Raw genomic sequence first — 22,507 nt, forward strand, 5'->3', positions numbered from 1 at the left:
TTCATAGGGTTTTTATTTTATTTTTATCTATTTATATATTTTCCAATGTGTCCATTCTAAGCTCCATGTTGTTTGATGTGTGTTGTGTCGACTATTTATGTATTGACTATTTGTTGCTGGCCATGTGGGCCGTATGAACCACGACAACCTGCTGCTCAAAATGAATTGCCCCTTGTGGGATTAATAAAGTTGTTTGAATCTGAATCCACATTTCTATTGTTTCTTTGAAGTTTCTCTCACTACTTTGCAATGTCTGGTTCCTGTATGCTAACTACATTAAGTAAATCACTCCATCTGTAACTCCCTACAGTTCTTTGATCATGTAAGACTGAAACTCTGTATATTAGGAAGAAAAGTTTACTTTGTCGGGAGAGATTGCTGAGGACTCTCTCCGTGCTGCACGTAGCTAAAGGCTTGATTGATCACACCGGCTTGCTGAATTTTTTTTTTTTTTTCTTCAGACTTAGAAACACTCTCAATATTTTGGGAAGAAACTGCAACTACAGCTGTTTCCACTACCGGGCAATACCTGGAATGAGGCGGGTCTCACCCTAATTTTAATACGAGCAGTCCGGAGCCGGCTTTTGTCTGGACTTTTTTCGTCCCTGTTGAAGAGCAGGGTTTTCTTTCTCCCCTGAAAAAAGCCTGGTTACTGATTGGATAGAAGCGGGATGTGACGTAGTACTCTACACGACAACAACACACGACATGTTGCTGAACTTTTCAGACCCCCTTAGCGACTATTTTTCAAGAAAGCGTCTGGAGACGAATACAGCGACTCCTTCTTACTCTTCTTAACGAGCTGCTAACGAGCCGGAGGCCGACTTGTTAAGAAGAGCCGCCGTTAGCGGCAGTTAGCTACAGTTAGCTCTTTAGCAGTACAGTGTGTATGTGCTGCTGCTACAGGAGGTGTTCACTAAGCGATTTCTGTTTGTTTACAACAAGCACCGGACACTCTGTCAGTTAGTGATGTTGCTAATTCACAATCACTATGTTTATGATCAGTGGAGACTCTGTGCATAATTAGCCATGCTGCTTTCAGCTGCTGACGTTGTGCACAGTTAGCAATGGCGAAACCATACGTCACCTCCAGAGTCTCTAAATCCCTCTGGGGGCTAACTTGTAGTGGAGACACGCAGAGTGAGCAGACTTTTGAGAGGGTGTGGCCTGAGACTTTCCCGATGGCTACTTTCCCCCTAGTGGAAACACAGCTAAAGAGGCAGTTCATACTAAAAGAGTAGAGCCATGCAATGATTCGAAGGCAAGCAAAAGCCTGAATAAGGAAAGGTGAGACAAGCTAAATCTTTTGAGAGGGGATAACAGTAGAGTGGCTAATTCCAGGTCTGAAAAGTGAAGTGAATGCAGAAGTGCCTTAAATCTGCATTCTTTCTAATGACCAGCAGGGGGCGACTCCACTGGTTGCAAAAAGAAGCCCAAATGCATGAAAGTCATTGACACATGATCCCACTTCTCACACTCAGTTTATTACCCCAGTGAACATTCCCAAATCGAGTTTATGGTCTCAATTGTTAGTTTCAAGTCTTCTTCAAAACAGCAGGATGTTCATTTTGTGAATTTTGGGTACTTTGATCCTTTCACAGCTAAAGTTAACTGATGACATAGGCTGCCATATCTGTTCTGCGTATGCACTGGTTTAAAAACAAAACAAAATAACAAGATGCCAAATTTGAGGCTTCAAAACAGTAGTCCACAAACCAGTGTCTGTGTCTCCTTCTTAAACACTCTACCATAACATCACACGCTGTCAGACTGTCAGGTCTATTCACAGTGTTACACCTTGTGGTAGGAGGAGGGGGTAGATGTGTGAAGAATGCAATCTGACCCATGAAGTAAATGTGATTCCAACCTTCTCTTTATTCTTTTTTACCCAGCATTCCTTTCTTTGTGTCACTTATCTCCTTGTATGTAAGACCTGGCCATTCTTTTTTATTACATACCGAAAATGTTACTGGAGTTATTTTTGCATTGATTAATAATGCACATCACAATACAGCAGATGGTCATTTTGTGATAAATTTGGAATTATACTGTGGGGACTGTAGTTTTAGCAACACAATGTCACAATTTAAGATGAAGCCTTTTCTTACTTACTCAAATGCCCTCTAACTTTAATGAAAACCTAACCAAACCTTCTTCATAGTGGTATATGTTAACAAAGCTGATGTCGTCCTGTCAATAATGAAGTTAGATCAGAAAAAGGCTGTAGGCGTTGTTTTGGAAAGGATGGAATAGTGGCACATTTTGACAATTCAGCCTACGTTTACATGATGACGGTCTGAAAAGAAGACGCAAAAGTGGCGTCGCATCTTCACTTTTTATTCTGCGTTTGGACGAGCGTTTTCAGGAGGAAATCTGCTGCATACGGTGACGCAAAAGTGTGTGAATTGGATTGGGTATGCATGCCAGACGGCATCACTTAAAGCGATAAGAGCATCTTTGGGCATGTGGAAGTTTTCACGCCACGCATTTTCATCAGCTACTCCTTCCACAAAGTTCTCCACCATCCACTAGATCTCCCAGGTCTCGTCCAAAGCCGTCTGGCTCACCTCCGACCAATTGGTGCATCCAAAATGTGATAGAGGTAATTACAGATCCTTCTCTGTTCACTAATACTATCTGTACATATCCTGTACATTTGGTGGAAAGACTCCTGTAAGTTTATTAGAGCTGCCAGAGCAGCTTGAAGGTCCGACGGATGGAAATAATCCCACATGTTTGTTTATTTTCCTGTACTGCAGCATGGATGTGACGTAAACGATTAAAAAAGATTTTTGTGTTTTTAACCCTTTATCGGGCGAAGAACTATATTTGGTAACTTCAGTGGATATCAAAATGGGGTCCCGATGTCTCTCTGTGAGGTCGTAGAACCACATGGATTTCTTCCAGCTAATAAGCAAAGATCAGGCTACATCACAGACGGTGACACCATGACATTTGACCAAATATTTCGAGAAAAAAGTTGCAAATTTACTAGATTAAAGTGGCAAATCTAGGAGAAAAAAAGTCGCAGATTTAAGAGATTTAACGTGGCAAATATGCGTGAAAAAAGTTGTAGATTTACGAGAAAAAGGTGAAAAAAAAGCAACTTTTCCTCTCAGATTCACCACTTTAAATCTCATAAATCTGCACATTTTTGTCTGTAGATTTGCCACTTTAATCTCATAAACTTTTTTCTCAAAATATGACCCCCGTCCCCCGGGTCTGTATGTTTTTTTTTTAACACATTCTGGCTGTATGTAATATCCTCCAATATTCTCTAGGGTTGAAATTTGGAATTTGCAAGTATTTCAATGAGTGCCCTATTAAGGGTTAAGCCCCAAACGCATCACCATCTAAACGAAAGGCACTTCAGATAAAATATCTTGTCGTTTTTACCTGCAAGCGTCCTCATGTAAACAGGGCCTAAGTTTCAGGTCTTGCTACCGTGGTATTTTATTGTTGTTATGACACAGTTCACTTCTGTGAGATTAGACGCACAACAGATATTAATTTCTGTGAAACAAATGTGACATGCTGATGCAGTAATAATCTTTAATTGTCATTTTGTATTGTTTTTTTTGTCCAAAAATGAATTATACAGCGCATAAAAATAGCATGTGTCAGGAGTCATAGAGTGATTTGAGGATTTTAGTCGCAATTTAGTGATGTGGGAGTTGTCAGGGGAGAGCTGGGCCTTTTCATCCTGATCCTGCACTGATTGCAAGGCCATAGGGGAAAATCAGTAAGTGCTCTCCACAGTCTAATCAGGACCATGCATGGGTTTTTGTCAAACAACTCGGCTCAGTAAAGAGGGACAGCCTAATGAATAAAGGGATTGTGTCAGCCTACTGAAATCTGTTGATTGCTCCAAAATCACCTCACAGCACAATTAAATCCTGTGTAGATGTGATGTGTTAAACAGCTCAGATATATCACAAGACGTACTGAGCTGTACAAGTGCGCTGTTGACTCATCTGTGCTACTTCTGGCTGCCTGGTTGGGGAAATAATGACGAGGATGATGCTGTTGCAGAGAGTTGCTGTGAATGAGCCCAGGGGCCGAGACAGTGACCTCAATGGAGGCAACCGAAAGTCAGGAATGTAGAGAATTTCCACAGCAGCACTGAAACCAAACAGCTGCCTGGAGGTGTGGAGGAAAACATTAGATTTAACCTTTCAGTGGTTTGAAAGCACACATTGTTTTTGAGTTAATTTGCTGATGAAATGTGTGCTAGTATGCTGATGAAATGTGTGCTAGTATCCAGCCATTCTTAAGTCCAGGACTGACAATAGTATATAAAAGAAAATCTTGATTCAAGTATCCATTTTTTCTTATTTGAAAAATCATTACTAATGCAAAACGTAGATGGAAACTTAATTTCCAAACAGTTTTTAGTGACACCACTTGGTTGTATTTTTAGACAGTATAAAAGAAGCGGATGTAGCCACCATGACATCACCCATTGGTTTGTGGATGGCCTTGAGCCTTGAGTTATCATCTAGTTTTTCTCAGCCAGAAGTGACCATATTTGGACAAAAGGGTGGAGCCTGGCGCATTACAAATGGTAAGTCATAACACTAGCACTTGCTGGCCAGCCTGGTTAGCAAGTTTCATCTGAAATTAACATTAACTGTGGTATTATTTTAGATGCTAATTTTAGCACAAAAAAGCTTTAAACAAAATGTAAATACAAGGAATAAAATGAACAGCCTTTTAATCCACTGGTGTAACTGTCCTATATTTGGAGTCATTTTATTACTAATTGAAAAGTTTTGGACCATTTTTTTATTTGACTGAATAATTTCAGTTTGATATTCAGTCAGTCCCAGTCTTCCTTAATAGAAATCATCCAACCTTGATTCATGCAGGGACCTTTTAAGTCAAGTAACGTCAAGTCAGTAAACGTTTATCTTTGTGGAAGCAAAGACAAGTGGAGCTTATTGAAAATTTCATTTAGTTATTGAATCATTCACAGATTACAAGAGAATAAAATAAGCAAATCCACTGGGAGAATCAAGGGAAATCCCCATCAGCCCAAAGTGGGCAAAAATTCAGTTTAAATAAAAAGGAAGTAAAAGAGTCATTGTGTGATGTTTCCTTGCAACAGTACTGTTTCTATTAAGATGACAAAGGTGGTGAGATCTGTAGCGGTGTATTCTTTTATAGCAAAGGACAAGCCACAGCATTTTAGTTTCATACATTTTGCATGCACAGAGCTGTGAAATGAGCACACAGGGCAGTAAGTGCACACACAAAGCTCTGGAGCAAGAAAGCTCAGACACATCTGAATGAGTTCAGTGAACACAGCACTGTGACATGCCTCAATAACATCTCCTCTCAAGCAAAGTTTCATTTTGAGATATTGAAAGTCCTTACTCCACTTACTCCACGTCAGCAATTGACCAGATGTTGGTGACACTTCATCGATTAGGCTTTTAAAAGTACCCCTGTGGAGGTTTTGTTCATTACTGATGTGTGGTAAATGAATAAAAATTTAATTTACCTCAAAGACTGAAGACGGAACAAGATTTGCTGCATTAAATCTTTTGGTTTTGCAATGTGCAGCAATGCACGCTGAAAGTAATTTACTGTAAACAGCACAAGCCAATTAATGAGAAGAAAAAACACAAGACAGTCTACATACACAGTTTAGTCGAGTTAAGCTTAAAAAATGATTTTGGCATCTAATTGGAGTTCCTTGTCCTAGTTTACATGCAACAGAGAAAATTGAATAACTGATGGGAATGTGTCCTCCTGTCCTCCTTGGCCGCCTTTCTGGTTGACCTCAGTTTGACACTTTGTACCGTCGCTACTGACTGGCTACTGCGACCGGCTAATGATATGAGCGGCTAATTTGACAAGCTAATGTGACCGGCTAATGTGACAAGCTAATGTGACCGGCTACTGTGACCGGCTAATGCAATTGACTAATGTGACCGACTACTGCGACCGGCTAATGGTACCGGCTAATGTGACAAGCTTATGTGACTGACGACTGCGACCGGCTAATGTTACGGGCTAATGTGACAAGCTAATGTGACCGGCTACTGCGACCGGCTAATGTGACCGGCTACTGCGACCGGCTAATGTGACCGGCTAATGCGACCGGCTCATGTGACTGGCGGCTGCTACTGCGACTGGCTACTGCGACTGGCTAATGTGACCGGCTACTGCGACCGACTAATGTGACCGGCTAATGTGACTAGTGGCGGCTAAAGCGACTGGCTGGTGGCGGCTAGTGCGACCGGCTAATGTGACCGACTAATGCGACCGACTAATGCGATTGACAAATTTGACAAGCTAATTTGACAAGCTAATGTGACCGATTACTGCGACCGGTTAATGTTACCGACTAGTGTTACCAGCTAATGTGACAAGCTAATGTGACTGGCTACTGCGGCCAGCTAATGTTACCGGCCAATGCGATTGACTAATGTGACCGACTACTGCGACAGGCTAATGTGACAAGCTAATGTGACTGGCTACAGCGACCGGCTAATGCGGCTAATTCTTGTCATACATGCCGAAGAAAATCCAATTCCAATCACATTATCTGGGTGTCCTAATCAGAGTTGGAGAACTCCGACATCAGTCAGACAGACACATTTACATGCACTTCAGTTGTCCAGTTATATTCAGATTAAGGCAATAATTTTGTTTTTTTCAAGTATCATGTAAACATACTGAGTGTAAGCAATGCAGGTTTTAAAACATAAAAAATCTTTGCGATGTGTTTTAAGAGGTGAAGAATACATTCAACTCCATTCACACTAATTATTCCCAAATTGTGTTACTCAGAAAAAAATACACCTTGTATCTTTGAGGTGGAACAAATGTGTTGAATGCATTTCCTTCCTCATGAAACACTTGCAAAGCCTTTCTATGGAGGGGAGGGGGGTGTTTGTACAACCTGCATTGTTATCTGCTTGTGTGCATTGCTGTGATTCTTGGCACATTAACCTCAGTGGAATACTGTTGGTAGGTGTGTATTGCATCATGCAACAAAAACTCAACTTTTCTAGCAGCCTATTTAAATACTGTCTCTCAACCCGTGGTGATGACAAATATGTGGAGTATGTTCGGATTGTGAAACACACAGTCACAATCAGCGGTGATACTAGGCTATTTATAATAAATATAATGGATGGGGACGTAGTAGTTGTGTAGTGGTTAGCACTCTCGCCTCACAGCGACATGTGAGTGACACAAGTGGGCTGCCAGTCTGACTCCGGCCTGCGGTTCTTCTGTGTGGAGTTTGCATGTTCTCCCTGTGTCAGCGTGGGTTCTCACCAGGTCGTCAGGCTTCCTCCCACAGTCCAAAAACATGCAGTTAAGGTTTAATTGGTGACGGTTGGTGGTAGGAGTAAATGAGAGCATGATTGTCTGTCTCTATGTGTCAGCCCTGTGATAGTCTGGAGACCTGTCCAGGGTGTACCCCACCTCTCGCCCAATGTCAGCTAGGATAGGCTCTAACCCCCCAAAATTACAAATAAGCATTTGAGGGAGGAAGAAAACATAGCGAGGGGTGAATTCACAAAGAATGCTAAACTGATAGCACCATGAATTTGCATCAATTCCAAAATGCTTTCTAACCTGACGTTGTTTGATGTTTTTGTCATTAAACCTCATAACAGTATATTAAGTAGTTGAAATGAGTTGCATATTTACAAAATGAAAACACTGCTTGCATAAATGCATCAATACAAATAATCCAATAATATATTTGGAATATATATACCGTATTTCCTCAAATAGTAGCCGAGGCTTCTATTAATAAAGAATCAGTTTGGGACCCGGCTAATAATAGGGGCAGGCTATTATTTGAAGGAGGCTTTTATTGAAAAAAGAAAATCAGAGCAGCTCTGACCGGCACTTTTTAGAGTGTTTTACACAGAGCACTGTAGCCAGTTACCTGGATGTCGGCCATATTGGAAGTACTCTGATGTAAACAAACAACGAACAGCACGCTGAATGTTCATTTTAAGCAGGATTTAAAATGTCTAAACTACTAAAAAGCCCAGAAGAACGTGTGTAAACGGCTCGACTTTACAGAGAATGACTAGGACAGCGGGAGAAACAACCATATTTACCTACAGTACTAACTCGTGTGGCCAAACTTCAAAATACAGGTGTTGTGTCGTAATCTGTTACCCGTCAAATGATGTTTCCTGAATGGTGTTCTCCGTAGCATCACCTCTGCGGTTGAAGTTAGGATTTAAGTTTAAGGTTAGGCCTTATAGAGAGAACTGTTTGGGGTTAAGGTAAACTTGGGCTCATGTTAACAACTAACAACTAAAGGAGGACTGGTTGGGGTCAGGGGTCAGGTTGGTGCAGGTTAAGGTAAGGGGGACACATATCGACGGGGGAACAGACTTTGACATAACACCGGTAGGACACCCGGCTTATAAAAGAGGCCAGCTTTTATTTACTAAAAATTGTTTTTACACCCGGTTACTAAATGAGGCCGGTCATTAATAGGGGCCCGGCTTTAAACTGAGGAAATACGGTATTTTGATACTTTAAGTACATTTTGATACTGGTACTTTTGTACTTAACTACATTTTTAAGGGATTTGAATACTTTTTCCACTACTGCTCTAACGTTGATGTGTACATACAAGTCTACAGAAGCCTATCAGAATCTGACAATTGAATGGGAAATGGGATGAAATTGGATGGCCTTGGGAGCTCATTTAACTGCAGCAGAAACAATTAGTGCATCGTAAGATAAAAGAGATGACGTGCACATTTTTGCATGGGGACAGGCCAACCTCTTACTCCCAACTTGTCCTATATTAGTCTGCTGTATCAGTGGAACTCCTCCATGCTGAGTCCATCTTGTTTGTGTACAAAGACAGTGACAAGTTGTTTCTCCTGCAATAACCCTGGAGAACAAAATGTCTCACACTAACAAGGAACGCACGTAGCTTGCTGATAAGGCTTCAGGCCTGTGTGCAAAAACATTCATTACCCAGTCTATTCCAGCTACAGCTCCAAAACAAATTCCTGTAAATCCTATGTCATCAACAGTTAAAGGAAAACAAGTAATGAACTCAGCAGAGCAGAAACACACTCACATGCTAAGTGTCATCGTTCAGACTCTAATGATATTTTTTATACACTTACTGTCCAGTAATAAAATAATTGTGTTCTGTAATAACAATAAAAACACTGTTCTGTTTATTTTTGTTTTAAACCAACTTTATTTTGAATGTATACCCTAAGTATTGGTTATTAGAGTTAGGGTTTTTGATGGTATCATGGAAAGAAAAAGGAGACAAATAACAGGTTGGGGTTACTGTGTATCTATGAATGATCACTAAGATAATGACAGGTTCAGATGTGGATCAGATACAAACTTAGACGTACCACCAATAGGCCTGAAATTTGATTTTGAATATTAATACCTTAAATAATGTTCATTAAACACTATATACATGTGATTTCCTAGTCACTGCCTAAGTCATGATTCATTGCAAGAAATAGATTACTCATTCTTCGTCATTGATTTCGTATGTATTTGCACCAATTTTAAAAAATCCCCTTCATGTTTGGTTTACTGTGTTTACTGTGTCTGAACACACACAGTAAAGCAGTGGGGCTTTCCACTAAATGCTTACATCAACATGCAGAATGTTTGTGTTGTTCACAGGCAGGAACCTCCCGGTCTGAGCAGCGAAACAACCCACAAGTGCCTTCAGCCTGCAATCTTTAAAAATTCCCGCAGGGGTCGCCAACGGCGGTTGCAAAAGAACTCCGGTCCTATCTAACTAAATACAAAATTGGACGACTTCTTACTTCATTTATTACCTCATGAAAATGTATTGTGGCAACATTATGATCTCCATCGCTGACAATATGATGTTAATTGTGTAAATAATGGTCCCATTTAGAAGAAAATAGATATATAGATAAACGAGAATAGATGAAGTAGGGTATGATTTGGGGCGTGGCTACCTTTGATTGAGGTTGCTAACACGGCGAGTAAAACAATATGTATCCATGGCCATGTGTACATCTAAAGAACCGTGAACTTGTTTTTGTGAACTTGTTTTCATTGGCTGTTCAATTTTTTTAATTTAAGCGTTAACTTTATTTTTAGACACACCTATGCTTCAAACAGGCAATCCACAAACCAATGGGTGACGTCACGGTGACTACGTCCATTATTTATATACAGTCTATGGTTGTTCACCAGCTTTAGCATAAAGGCTGTTTCCACTACCAGGCAATACCTGGAATGAGGCTAATGCTAAATTTAGCAACTTTTCAGACCCCCTTAGCTACTATTTTTCAAGAAAGGGACTGGAGAAAAATCCAGCGACTCCTTCTTACTCTTCTTAACAAGCAGCAGTTAGCTACAGTTAGCTCTGTAGCAGTACAGTGTGTATGTGCTGCTGCTGCAGGAGGTGTTCACTTAGCGATCTCTGTTTGTTTACAACAAGCACCGGACACTCTCTGCACAGTTAGCGATGCTGTTAATTCACAATCACTATGTTTATGATCAGCGGAGACTCTGTGCATAATTAGCCATGCTGCTTTCAGCTGCTGGCGTTGTGTACAGTTAGCGACGGCGAAAACCATACGTCACCTCCACAGTCTCTAAATCCCTCTGGGGGCTAACTTGTAGTGGAGACACATAATGTACACATACTAGTACAGTAAATAATAATAATAATAATAAGGTAATATAATATATAATAATATTAATAAGGCCAGTAAAGTAATAGTAGTATATCACAGTATATAGTAATAATATTAATGGCAGCAAGAGTATGTATATAATAATAATAATAGTAGTAGTCGTAGTAGTAATAATAATAACATAGCAATGTGTCATATCTCCCACTTCCATTGTATTACTGTAAAGTAAACATCTCATAACCAAAAGAGGAGAGGGACATTTTGTTATGTGCTCAAGTGACCCTTTACCTCATGCAGAAAATCTACAGTTTATTTTGGCATCCATCCAGCGGGGTTATGAAGGGAGGACAGCTGACATCCAAATCACAGTCCGAACATAATGACACTTAGACTGCAGCAGCCTCATCACTTCACAGCAGTAAAACTGTATGTCGTCACACACAGTTACAGTTAATCTACCTCTGACTCAGTGCTCTTTCAGGTTTACTGTCACATTACCTGTACTGTTTCCTCACGTCTTTGTTTTCAACAGAAACGGTACAGCTGTGCTGTACTTAGTGTGATTACAGTAAGAGCTCAGGGACAATGGGGATGAGGACCCTGATGGCTGACTGACTGATCTGAAACTCAGGATGAGTCAGCATTAATCAGCATGACAGCAGGAAGCATTCAGAAGACTGTGGCAACATACTGGGGTTTTGTGTGAGGTGAAGTTTGGCCCTCCCTCATGTTATTCTTATTATTAACCTTTTTTTTAATTTAGATATTTTCTGCTCATGCATCAGTGTTATAACATATTTTCTTTTATTTATTTGCTACTATTTATTAGTATATATATATATATATATATATATATATATATATATATATTATCATGCTCTACTTCTTAATTGTTTATTTACTGTGTATACATGCATATTTTATTTTGTGTGGGCAGTTAATTTTATTTATTTTTATTTTATTCTATTTTATTGTGCTTTTATTGTGTTATCTATTTATTGTGTTTTTGTGCAGCACTTGGAAAATCCTGTGTTTGCTATAAACGTGCTATATAAATAAAGTGGATTGGATTGGATTGGATTGTTTTTATCTTTATTATCTAGCTTTTAAAAAAACACTTTACGGTTATTATTATTTACTTTTATTTTTTATTTTATTTTATTTTATCTTACCTTACTTTATTTTTTATTTAATTAATTTCTAACCTGCCTCCTCACTGCTCCACATTGAGATGGAGCTTCCTCAGTTTGTGCTTAGTTTTTAATGGGATGGGTGCAGGGTGTTTGCTTGTTTCTGTTTTGTTATATTTATTATTATTATTATTATTACTTTCTCCTTTTTTATGTAAAGCACTTTGTGCTACATCTCTCTTGTATGAAAAGTGCTTTACAAATAAAGTCTGATTGATTGATGATTGATTGAATTTTATTTTTTTATTTTTTTTATTTCTCATTTTCACAAAACTCAACGTAAATCGGCAGCAAACCACCAGCACGCTTCAAAATCTTTTTTTTGTCATCTTCATGCCATATATTGCCATCGCTACAAATGTCTTGATATTTCACCACTATAACCCGACACAGTTCAACAAACAACCTGACATGTTTCTGAAAGTGAAGCCTGAAACTAAACTGTAAAAATGCAAAGAGGACTCATTTCTGGTACCAGGCTTATTTCAGTTATTTAATTTTCCACAAGGGATAGTACCTGTGGGGCTACACAGTGGTGAAATATTTAGCACTGTCCCCTCAGTGTTTCCATGTTCTCCCTGTGTCATTCTATGTTCTCTCTGACTCCTCCAGCTTCCTCCAAAGACCAAAGCATCTGTCCAGGGTGTAGCCAGCCACTCTCTCATGACCAGAGTTTGTATAAGTGGTTATGTATAATGAATGAATGAATGAATTTGAGCAGGATGTTCTGTGTCATGCTTCTGATTATTCTCTCTGACCAATTAGTGCTCGACAGTGTTTTAACTCTCAAAATCCAACCCTAACGTCCCCGTCGTGAGAGGTGGAAACAGGTCAAGCTGGCCAATAGGGCAATGGTAAAACTCATGGGCCAATCACCCGTGAAGTGGATTCAACTGATTACAGAAACATTGATGAAGAAAAAGAAACCCCACAACCAAGGAGATGAAGACTCTTCGGGCATGCAAGCTAAAGAGACAATGAAGACGCATACTGAAAACCAGATGGAGAGGGTGCGTCGGAATCTTCTATCCCCTAGGCAACCTACCAACATCGCAACCTGGAACATCAGGACCATGTTCACAGCAGGGAAGACGACAGTCATCGCAGATGAGATGAGGAGATACAGGGTTTCTATCCTCGGCCTGTGCGAAACCAGATGGCTCCAGACAGGAGAAGTCAAATTGGTCAGTGGTGAGTCCATACTCTACTCTGGACACGCAGATGAAAAAGCACCACACATGGAGGGAGTGGCATTTATGCTCTCCAAAGAAGCACAGAGGGCCCTCATCGGCTGGGAGCCCATCAACTCAAGAATCATCACTGCAAGATTCAAAACCACTCATAAAAGAATCAACCTTCAAATCATCCAGTGCTATGCACCCACCAACAGTACTGATGAGGAACTAAAGAACAACTTCTACAACCAGTTACAACATCTACTCCAGACCAGAAAAGAAAAAGACCTTCTCTTACTCATGGGCGACATGAATGCCAAGGTGGGAAATGACAACAATGGATACTAGCTGGCTATGGGAAAGCAAGGACTTGGCACCATGAACGAAAATGGGGAGAGATTTGCAGACGTATGCGCTGACAACAATCTGGTCATAGGAGGGACTGTCTTCCCCCATAAACCCATCCACAAAGCCACCTGGATATCACCTGACCACACTACCGAAAACCAAATCGACCACATATGTATAAACAGGAAGTTCAGGCACTCTCTCCTGGATGTACGAGTGAAGAGGGGGGCAGACGCCGGAACAGACCACCACCTACTGACTGCAGAACTCTAACTTAAGCTAAAGCGCTGCAACAACCCCTCTGACAGCAGAACAAAATTCAACCTACAGCTCCGCCAGGACATTGGAACAACTGAACTGTATCAAACCACCTTACAGAACAGGTTTCAAGCCCTGCAAGAACTCCAACAACCAGTGGAAGAGTACTGGAACAGCCTGAAAAACATATGGAAGGAAACATGCCTAGAAGTGTTGGGGAAAAAGACAACGAAACACAAACCCTGGTTGTCAACAGAAACACTGAAAAGAATAGAAGAGAGGAGAGCAAAAAAGGACACACTAAACAAATGCAAAACTCGAGCAAGAAAGGCAGCAGCCCACAAAGAATATGAGTTAGCAAACAAGGAGGTGAAGAAAAAAGCCAAATGTGACAAACAGAAATACATCGAGGCCTTGGCACAAGAAGCACAGGAAGCAGCTGAAAAAAATAACCTCAAGGACCTCTACATGACCACCAAGAAACTGGCTGGAAAGTTTAAGCAGACGAACACACAGATCTGTGATAAACAGGGACGACTCCTTACCACCAAGGAAGAACATCAAAGATGGACAGAGCATTTTAGGGAGCTGCTCAATAGACCACCCCCTGTCCAAGAGATAGAGATTCCACCAGCAGCACACATGCTTAACATCAACTGTGCCCCCCCAACAAGATCTGAGGTAAGGAAGGCCATCAAGGCACTACGACGTGGCAAAGCAGCAGGACCAGACGACATCCCAGCGGAGGCCCTTCAGGCTGATGTGGAAACCTCAACCACCATGTTATACCAGCTGATCAAGGAAATATGGGAGGATGAAGAAAATATACCAGCAGACTGGAAGGGCGGGCTTATTGCAATCATTCCTAAGAAAGGAGACCTCAGGGATTGCAATAACTACCGAGGAATCATGTTGCTATCAACACCAGGCAAAGTGCTCAATCGCATAATTTTAGAGAGACTGCGAAAGGGGGTTGATGATGAGCTGAGAGAAAACCAAGCTGGTTTCAGAAACGGAAGATCATGCAGTGACTAAATTGCTACCCTCAGGATCATCATCGAACAATCTATAGAATGGAACACACCTGTTTACGTCAATTTCATCGACTTTGAAAAAGCATTTGACAGTGTAGACCGAAAGCTGCTATGGAAGTTAATGGCACACTACGGAATCCCCCCTAAATACATAAACATCATCAAGAACACATACCAGGACATGCAATGCCAAGTGCTCCAACAGGAACAGGCACAAGAAACATTCACGGTGCTCACTGGGGTGAAACAGAGCTGCCTGCTTTCTCCTTTCCTTTTCCTCTTGTGCATTGACTGGATCATGAAGCAAACTACCCACAATAAAAATACTGGCATCCAATGGAGTCTGACAGAACAGCTAGAGGACCTCGACTTTGCAGATGACATTGCACTACTCTCACATAGCCACCATCAGATGAGAGTGTGACGGCCTCTGCCATCTATGCTGGGGGTGTTGTTGTGTCCGGTTACTGGTTGGTCTGTTTTGCGTTCCAGGTTCAGCGGAGGTGGAGACTAATCAAGAAATGTGCTGCACCTGGGCCCGGTGGAGTGCATTTATTCCCCTCGCTGTCTGACGCTCGGTCTCTCCAGGGACGCCGTCTGAGGAAGACGTCCCGGCGTGCCTACGCGCCCCGTTTTTACCCCTGTTTGGCACATTTGTGTAATAAATTAGGCTGTTTTGGTACAGAACCTCGTCTCTCCTCCCATTCTTTGTTGCAGTCCTCGAGCCGGGCTGTAACAAGTGGGGGCTCGTCCGATTGTTGGCCCAGCTGATTGATCAAAGCTTAGGTGAGGCTTGTGGGCGGATTTTTTGGGGGTTTCTGTGAATGAAGTCCGATTGTAGCGTGACGTAAGTACACAGCTGTTGCTGGTTACGGTGGGACGCTCAGCTGATCGCTCGGGAGTAGTGTTGACGAGGGTAAGTTTCCGTTTGATGAAGCCGCTGTTTGACGTGTTGAGTTACCTGTGAGCTGATGTTTTCTTAAAAGCAGTGGGTTCAGCAGCCAGCGCGGCCATCGTAAGTTGCCGTTGTTTCTGTCCCTGTTAGGCTTAAGTGCGGACTCCCTTTGGTGTTCGCAGTGGGGGGTTGTAGTGTGGTGTGAACGTGGTTGGAGCAGTTTTGCTCAGGAGCACGGCCGAGGCTGCGGGTGAGGTCGCCTATTGCTGGTTGCTTCGCCGGGTCTGCGGTAAGAAGTGCGTAAATACCCACCGCAACTAGCGCCTGAAGACTAGGTGGGGAGTTTTAGCTAGTTTGGTTAGGCAGTTAGAGGGACAGGGCTACGGTGACGTTCAGGCTGTGGGCGGGGGCTGTGTGGAGCTCAGCGTGCTGCGAGTATTGTCACAGGTGTTAGACAGACAGGGGACGGAGTAAAGGTGAGCGGTGATGAGAAATGGCAAGTGTGGAAGAGTTTTTGAAAGAGCCATCAGAGGTCCTGCTGGACGGCTTTTCACGTGAACAATTAGTCCATATTGCAGAACAATTTGATTTGGATGTCGGTGATAAGCGAATGAAGGAAAACATGAAAAACATTATTAAGGCTAATCTGTCTGATAAAGGGTATTTTGGACCCAAAACACTGGCTGCTGGTCCTATGGGGGACAGTGCTGATGCGATGTTGTCATTTGAGCAGAGGAGAGAGTTGCTGTGCCTGCAGACAGAGATGGAGAAGCTGGCAGTGGAGAAACTGAGGGGAGAGACCGAACTTAAAAGGCTGGAGCTGGAGGAACGGCGGTTGAGCTTGCATGCTGGAGGGGCTGCTCGTGACCACGTTGGTTCCAGTTCATCGTTTGATGTTGGCAGTAATTTGCGGTTAGTTCCTCAGTTTAATGAACGAGACCCCGACACATTTTTCTCCTTGTTCGAGTGTGTAGCTGAGAGCAGGGGTTGGTCTGATTCCGATCGTACAATCCTCCTACAATGTGTGTTAACAGGTAAGGCCCAGGAAGCCTATTCGGCTCTGTCGATGGCGGAAAGCAGGGTCTATTTGTCTGTTAAAGCTGCAGTGCTGAAAGTTTATGAATTGGTTCCTGAAGCCTATCGCCAGAAATTCAGATCTTGGGAGAAGAATGGTAGACAAAGTCATCTCGAGTTTGCCAGGGATCTGGTCACTTTTTTTGGTCGGTGGTGCAGTGCTTCAGGCGTTGACACTTTTAATGGCTTGTGCGATATGATGGTGTTGGAAAAATTTAAAAATTCTATTCCCAGCCATATTGCAGTTTACGTCAGTGAGCACAAGGTGAAGACTGCTGCTGAGGCCGCGGTGTTGGCTGACGAGTATGTGCTGACGCACCGGAGTGATTTTCGGGCTCCTGGGGCTGGTATGTATCACGCACCGGGTAAGTGGGAAGAGAAACGGTCTCCACGTCATGGTAGGTCAGAGTACCCTGTACGAGGACATTTTCAGTCTGATAAAAGTTGTAACTTTTGTAAAGAAAGGGGACATTGGAAAGCTGAGTGCCCGAAAGCTAATGCTAGGCGGGGAAATTCTGGGGTTTGTGCTGTGTCTGTGGCGCCTGTCTCTGTCTCTCCTCAACAGCTCAAGTGTGGGAGAGGATCTGATTTCTCGGTGTTCATGTCCGAAGGCCGTGTGTCACTGGTGGGAGGTAATAGTGTTCCGGTAAGGATCTTGAGGGACACAGCTGCATTTGACTCTTATATTTTGAGCTCTGTATTGCCTTTTTCTGGAGACTCTGATACTGGGGACTTTGTCTTGATGCGGGGTATGGGATTGAATGTTGAGCCTGTTCCACTGCATTCTCTCTGTATTGACTGTGGTTTGGTGAAAGGAGAGGTTGCCATGGGGGTCCGCCCCGAGCTGCCGATCAGCGGGGTGGATGTCATCCTCGGGAACGGTCTCGCTGGCAGCAGAGTGTGGGCTGACGGTCCACCACCCCCGATTGTGTCATCTGCACCTGTGGTAACTGGTAAAGTAGATGAAAATGCACATTGTTTCCCTGAAGTATTTACAGCTTGTGCTGTGACACGAGCTATGAGCCATTCTCACCAGGAAGAGCAGGAAAAAAGGGGAGAAGCGGTTGAAATTGGTTTTGTTGATGTTCCTGAGTCTTTGTTGTCAGTTCCTCGCAGTGTGCTGGAGGCGGAGCAGAAAGCTGACCCTTCCTTGAGTCTGATGTTTGATGCCCTTCTCTCTAAGGAGGCGGTGAGGAGCGCTGCTGGTGGCTACCTGCTGCAGGAGGGTCTACTGCTGAGGAAATGGTCGCCCCATGGTGTAAGTTTTGTTGGAAAGCCAGTATTTCAGGTTGTGGTTCCAGAGAAATTCCGCATTGAGGTCCTTAAGACCGCACATGACCAATTGGGACATCTTGGTGTTCGTAAGACATACAATTACATACTGCAATATTTCTTTTGGCCTCGTTTAAAGAAAGATGTGTCTAACTTCATTAAATCCTGTCCCACCTGTCAGATCACAGGGAAACCAAACCAGGGAATAAAGCCTGCTCCACTTTATCCCATTCCAGCAATTGCGCAGCCGTTTGATCATCTTGTGATCGATTGTGTTGGCCCGTTGCCTCGTTCTAAATCTGGTAGCAACTACTTGTTTACAGTGATGTGCCAGGCCACGCGTTATCCAGCTGCGTATCCCCTGCGTTCCATCACAGCAAAGTCAGTTGTAAAAGCACTCTCACAATTTATTTCTATCTTTGGAATACCAAAAGTTATCCAGAGTGATCAGGGATCAAATTTTTCATCTCATCTCTTTGCGCAAATCCTGAAACAGTTAAAGGTCCAGCATAACATGTCGTCTGCTTACCATGCACAGAGCCAGGGGGTTCTGGAGAGGTTCCACCAAACGCTTAAATCGTTGTTGCGTAGTTGGTGTGTAGAGCTAAATCAGGACTGGGAGGAAGGGCTGCCGTGGCTCTTGCTAGCTGCTAGGGAAGTGGTGCAGGACAGCACCGGTTTTAGCCCTAATGAGTTGGTGTTTGGTCATTCAGTGCGTGGACCTCTCGCAGTGCTGCGTGATGCTGTTGCACCGTCATCAGAACCGCCGTCTAACCTGATCGATTACATAAATGGTTTCAGGCACCGCTTGTATTCAGCAGGGGAGATGGCCAAGGATAAATTGTCATTGTCTCAGGGAAAGATGAAACGGTTGCATGACCGGAAAGCAGAGCGGCGTGTGTTTAGCCCTGGCGACCAGGTTCTGGCATTGCTGCCGTTGATTCATTCACCTTTTCAGGCTAGGTTTTGTGGTCCGTATACTGTGTTGCATCAGGTGACCGACCAAAACTATATTTTGTCGACCCCGAACCGCAGGAAAGCGACGCAACTGTGTCATGTTAACCTATTAAAATCCTATTATTGTCGCGAGTCCAAGCCTGTGTCAGCTGTAGCAGCAGTGGGGAGTCCGTTCTCGTGGGGGGGAGGACGATGGGGTCATGGCACCTGATGACGAGCTGCTGCGTGGTCGTTTGTCAAACAGCGAGACATTGAAAAATCTGCCGTCATTGTTGGCACATTTGACTGAGGAACAGAGGGTTAAGTTGTCAGCAGTGATCAAAAAGTTTCCTGGTTTATTTGGGGATACACCGAGTCGAACTCATTTGGTCAAACACGATATTGATGTGGGTACCACGAAGGCAATTTGCCAGCGTTTCTATAGAGTGTCTGAGGAAAAGCGCAGAGTGATGGAGTCTGAGATTCAGTACATGCTGGAAAATGGGATTGCAGAGCCGTCGTCCTCCAGTTGGGCATCACCATGCTTGCTCGTTGAAAAAAGCGATAAAAGCCCACGATTTTGTACAGATTACCGTAAGGTAAACGCCGTTTCAAAACCTGATGCGTACCCGTTACCGAGAATCGAGGATTGCATAGATCAGGTTGGTGCAGCACGGTTCGTCAGTAAGTTCGATCTCCTTAAGGGATACTAGCAGATCCCGCTGACTGACTGAGCAAAAGAGATCTCTGCGTTCATTACTCCTTCTGGTTTGTTTGCCTACACTGTGATGAGCTTTGGCTTGAGAAATGCACCGGCAACATTTCAGAGACTGATGAACATGGTGGTGTCAGGGTTGGATGGATGCGCGGTATATTTGGACGATGTGGTTGTTTACAGCAATACGTGGGAGCAACATCTGGACCGTATTAGCGATTTGTTTGTTCGTTTGAGTGCTGCTCAGTTGACCATGAATCTAGCAAAGTGTGAGTTTGCTAAGGCTACGGTGGTTTACTTGGGAAAAGTTGTGGGGCAGGGAAGAGTGTGTGCTGTGCAGGCCAAGGTAAGCGCTGTGGAGAGGTACCCAGCCCCCACCACGAAAAAAGAGCTGCAGCGTTTCTTAGGCCTCGTAGGGTACTATCGCAGTTTTTGTAAAAACTTTTCCACTGTGGTGGCGCCACTCACTGACCTGCTAAAGGGGAACGCCCGGTTTGTCTGGTCAACTGTGTGCCAGAAGGCTTTTGAAAATGTAAAATCTGTGCTGTGCTCATCTCCTGTCCTTGCAGCCCCTCAGATGGATCGTCCCTTCGAGTTACAGGTGGATGCGAGCGACGTAGGGGCAGGAGCAGTGCTGTTCCAAAAGGATGGTAGTGGGGTAGATCGGCCGGTGAGTTTTTACTCAAAGAAGTTCAATGCTTTTCAGTTGAACTATTCCGTAATAGAGAAGGAGACCCTTGCCCTGGTTTGGGCCTTGCAGCATTTTGATGTTTACGTCGGTTCCAGCGTCCCCCTTGTTGTTCATACAGATCATAACCCCCTGACGTTCCTACAGTCTGTCCATTGCCCAAATCGTAGACTGATGCGTTGGATGTTGTATTTACAATCGTATTGCCTGGATATCCGCCACATCAAAGGCTCAGAAAATGTTGTGGCTGATGCCCTTTCCAGAGTTCACAGCTCCTGATTGTCTTGCTTGTCTTGTGTATAACCCTCTGGTCTTCTGTTTGTCACTCTTAAATGCTTCTTCAGGCGCCGAAGTTGCTGGGGGACAAGCTTGGGCTGGTTGGCTTGCAAAGGATTAGCGGTAGGACGGTCAATGTAAATTTGAACGGTAATTGTAAGTGTGTAAAAATGTATTGGGTATAAGTGATGGTAATTTGATTATGAAATGTGTATTGGGTACGGTATATTTAAGGTGTTTTCCCCTTAGCTTTAGGTTATGGGGGGGTTTAGCAGTTGTGACGTTCCCCTGGGAACTCCTTCTTATGGGGGGGTGTGTGACGGCCTCTGCCATCTATGCTGGGGGTGTTGTTGTGTCCGGTTACTGGTTGGTCTGTTTTGCGTTCCAGGTTCAGCGGAGGTGGAGACTAATCAAGAAATGTGCTGCACCTGGGCCCGGTGGAGTGCATTTATTCCCCTCGCTGTCTGACGCTCGGTCTCTCCAGGGACGCCGTCTGAGGAAGACGTCCCGGCGTGCCTACGCGCCCCATTTTTACCCCTGTTTGGCACATTTGTGTAATAAATTAGGCTGTTTTGGTACAGAACCTCGTCTCTCCTCCCATTCTTTGTTGCAGTCCTCGAGCCGGGCTGTAACAAGAGAGAAATCCCAACTGCTAGAAACAACAGCAGCAGGACTGGGGCTCAAAATAAACCAAAATAATGCGGATAAACAACAAAAGCGTGAGTCCTATAAACATCGGGGACCAGACACTTGAAGAAGTCGTCAAATTTACATACCTGGGAAGTGTGATAGCTGTGGACGGTGGGACAGAGGAAGATGTGAAGTCAAGAATAGGGAAGGCAAGAACAACATTCAATATACTAAATAAGATCTGGAAAACTAAAAACATCTCACTCTTTACGAAGCTCAAAATCTTCAACTCCAATGTCAAATCTGTACTGCTATATGGATCAGAAACCTGGAGGACCACCAATACCATCACCAATAAACTGCAAACTTTCATCAACCTTAGGATGATGAAAGACGCCTTAGACGCATCCTCAGGATCTTCTGGCCAAACCGTATCAGTAACACCAACATGTGGGAACGCACCAATCAAGAGCCAGTAGAGATACAACTGCTAAGGAGAAAGTGGAGCTGGATAGGTCACACACTAAGAAAAAGCAAAACGGCAATAACCAAACAGGCACTAACATGGAACCCACAAGGCAAACGGTGCAGAGGGAGGCCCAAAAACACCTGGAGAAGGAGCACAGAGCTAGATGTGAAAAAGAAGGGGCTGACATGGAAACAGCTGGAGAGGATGGCACAAGACAGACGGGGTTGGAAACGATTCATCAATGGCCTATGTTCTGAAAGGAACACAAAGGCCTAAGTAAGTAAGTAAGTCTAGTATCGGTTCGGCTTGCTTGGAACCTTGACTGTAGTTGCACTAAACCAGGTGCTTTTCACAAGCTTTGTAAATGGAAAATGATCCTCACTCTCCCGTGAACATAGATTCCAAACATTTCCAACTCAGGATTCCTGCTGCAGCACTTGAAGACCTACCAGAGTGAGGATTAGCTGCCATGTACACTGCTCAATAAAATCAAGGGAAAGCTTTAATCTCATGTCAGATCTTGATCAACAAATTATTTACAGCGAGAATCGTTACTGGTGTACATTGTATAACTTGTTGAGATCAAAATGACATTAAAAACCTATGTCAATATATGTCCGACCACTTAGGAACCTTGAAATTACGTAAAAACATGTTGAAAGTGAACATATCTATTTGATCAAATAATCAGCTAGTGATATTCTCAATAGCTTTAAATGATTCTTTGACCCAGAAAATGTATATTTTGACACCAACATTGACCTTCTAAGTGACTTGGAAGATATATTGGTTCTCATAGACTTTATATGGCTGCCATCTCCGATCCACAATCTTGATGAAGTGGCTCCTACCAAAAATTGAAACCTATAGTGAAAGAAACTTGCTTTTGTCCGGCGTGTCCCCT

General features: G+C 43.2%; 1 pseudogene; it reads left to right on the top strand.

Annotated features, from left to right (window-relative positions):
* Positions 1 to 12,684: 12,684 nt before the first annotated feature.
* On the top strand, positions 12,685 to 21,879 carry LOC131985257 (uncharacterized; annotated as a pseudogene).
* The last annotated feature ends 628 nt before the right edge of the window (positions 21,880 to 22,507 follow it).

The sequence above is a fragment of the Centropristis striata genome, chromosome 14 (genome assembly GCF_030273125.1).
Source record: "Centropristis striata isolate RG_2023a ecotype Rhode Island chromosome 14, C.striata_1.0, whole genome shotgun sequence".
Taxonomy (NCBI): Eukaryota; Metazoa; Chordata; class Actinopteri; order Perciformes; family Serranidae; genus Centropristis; species Centropristis striata.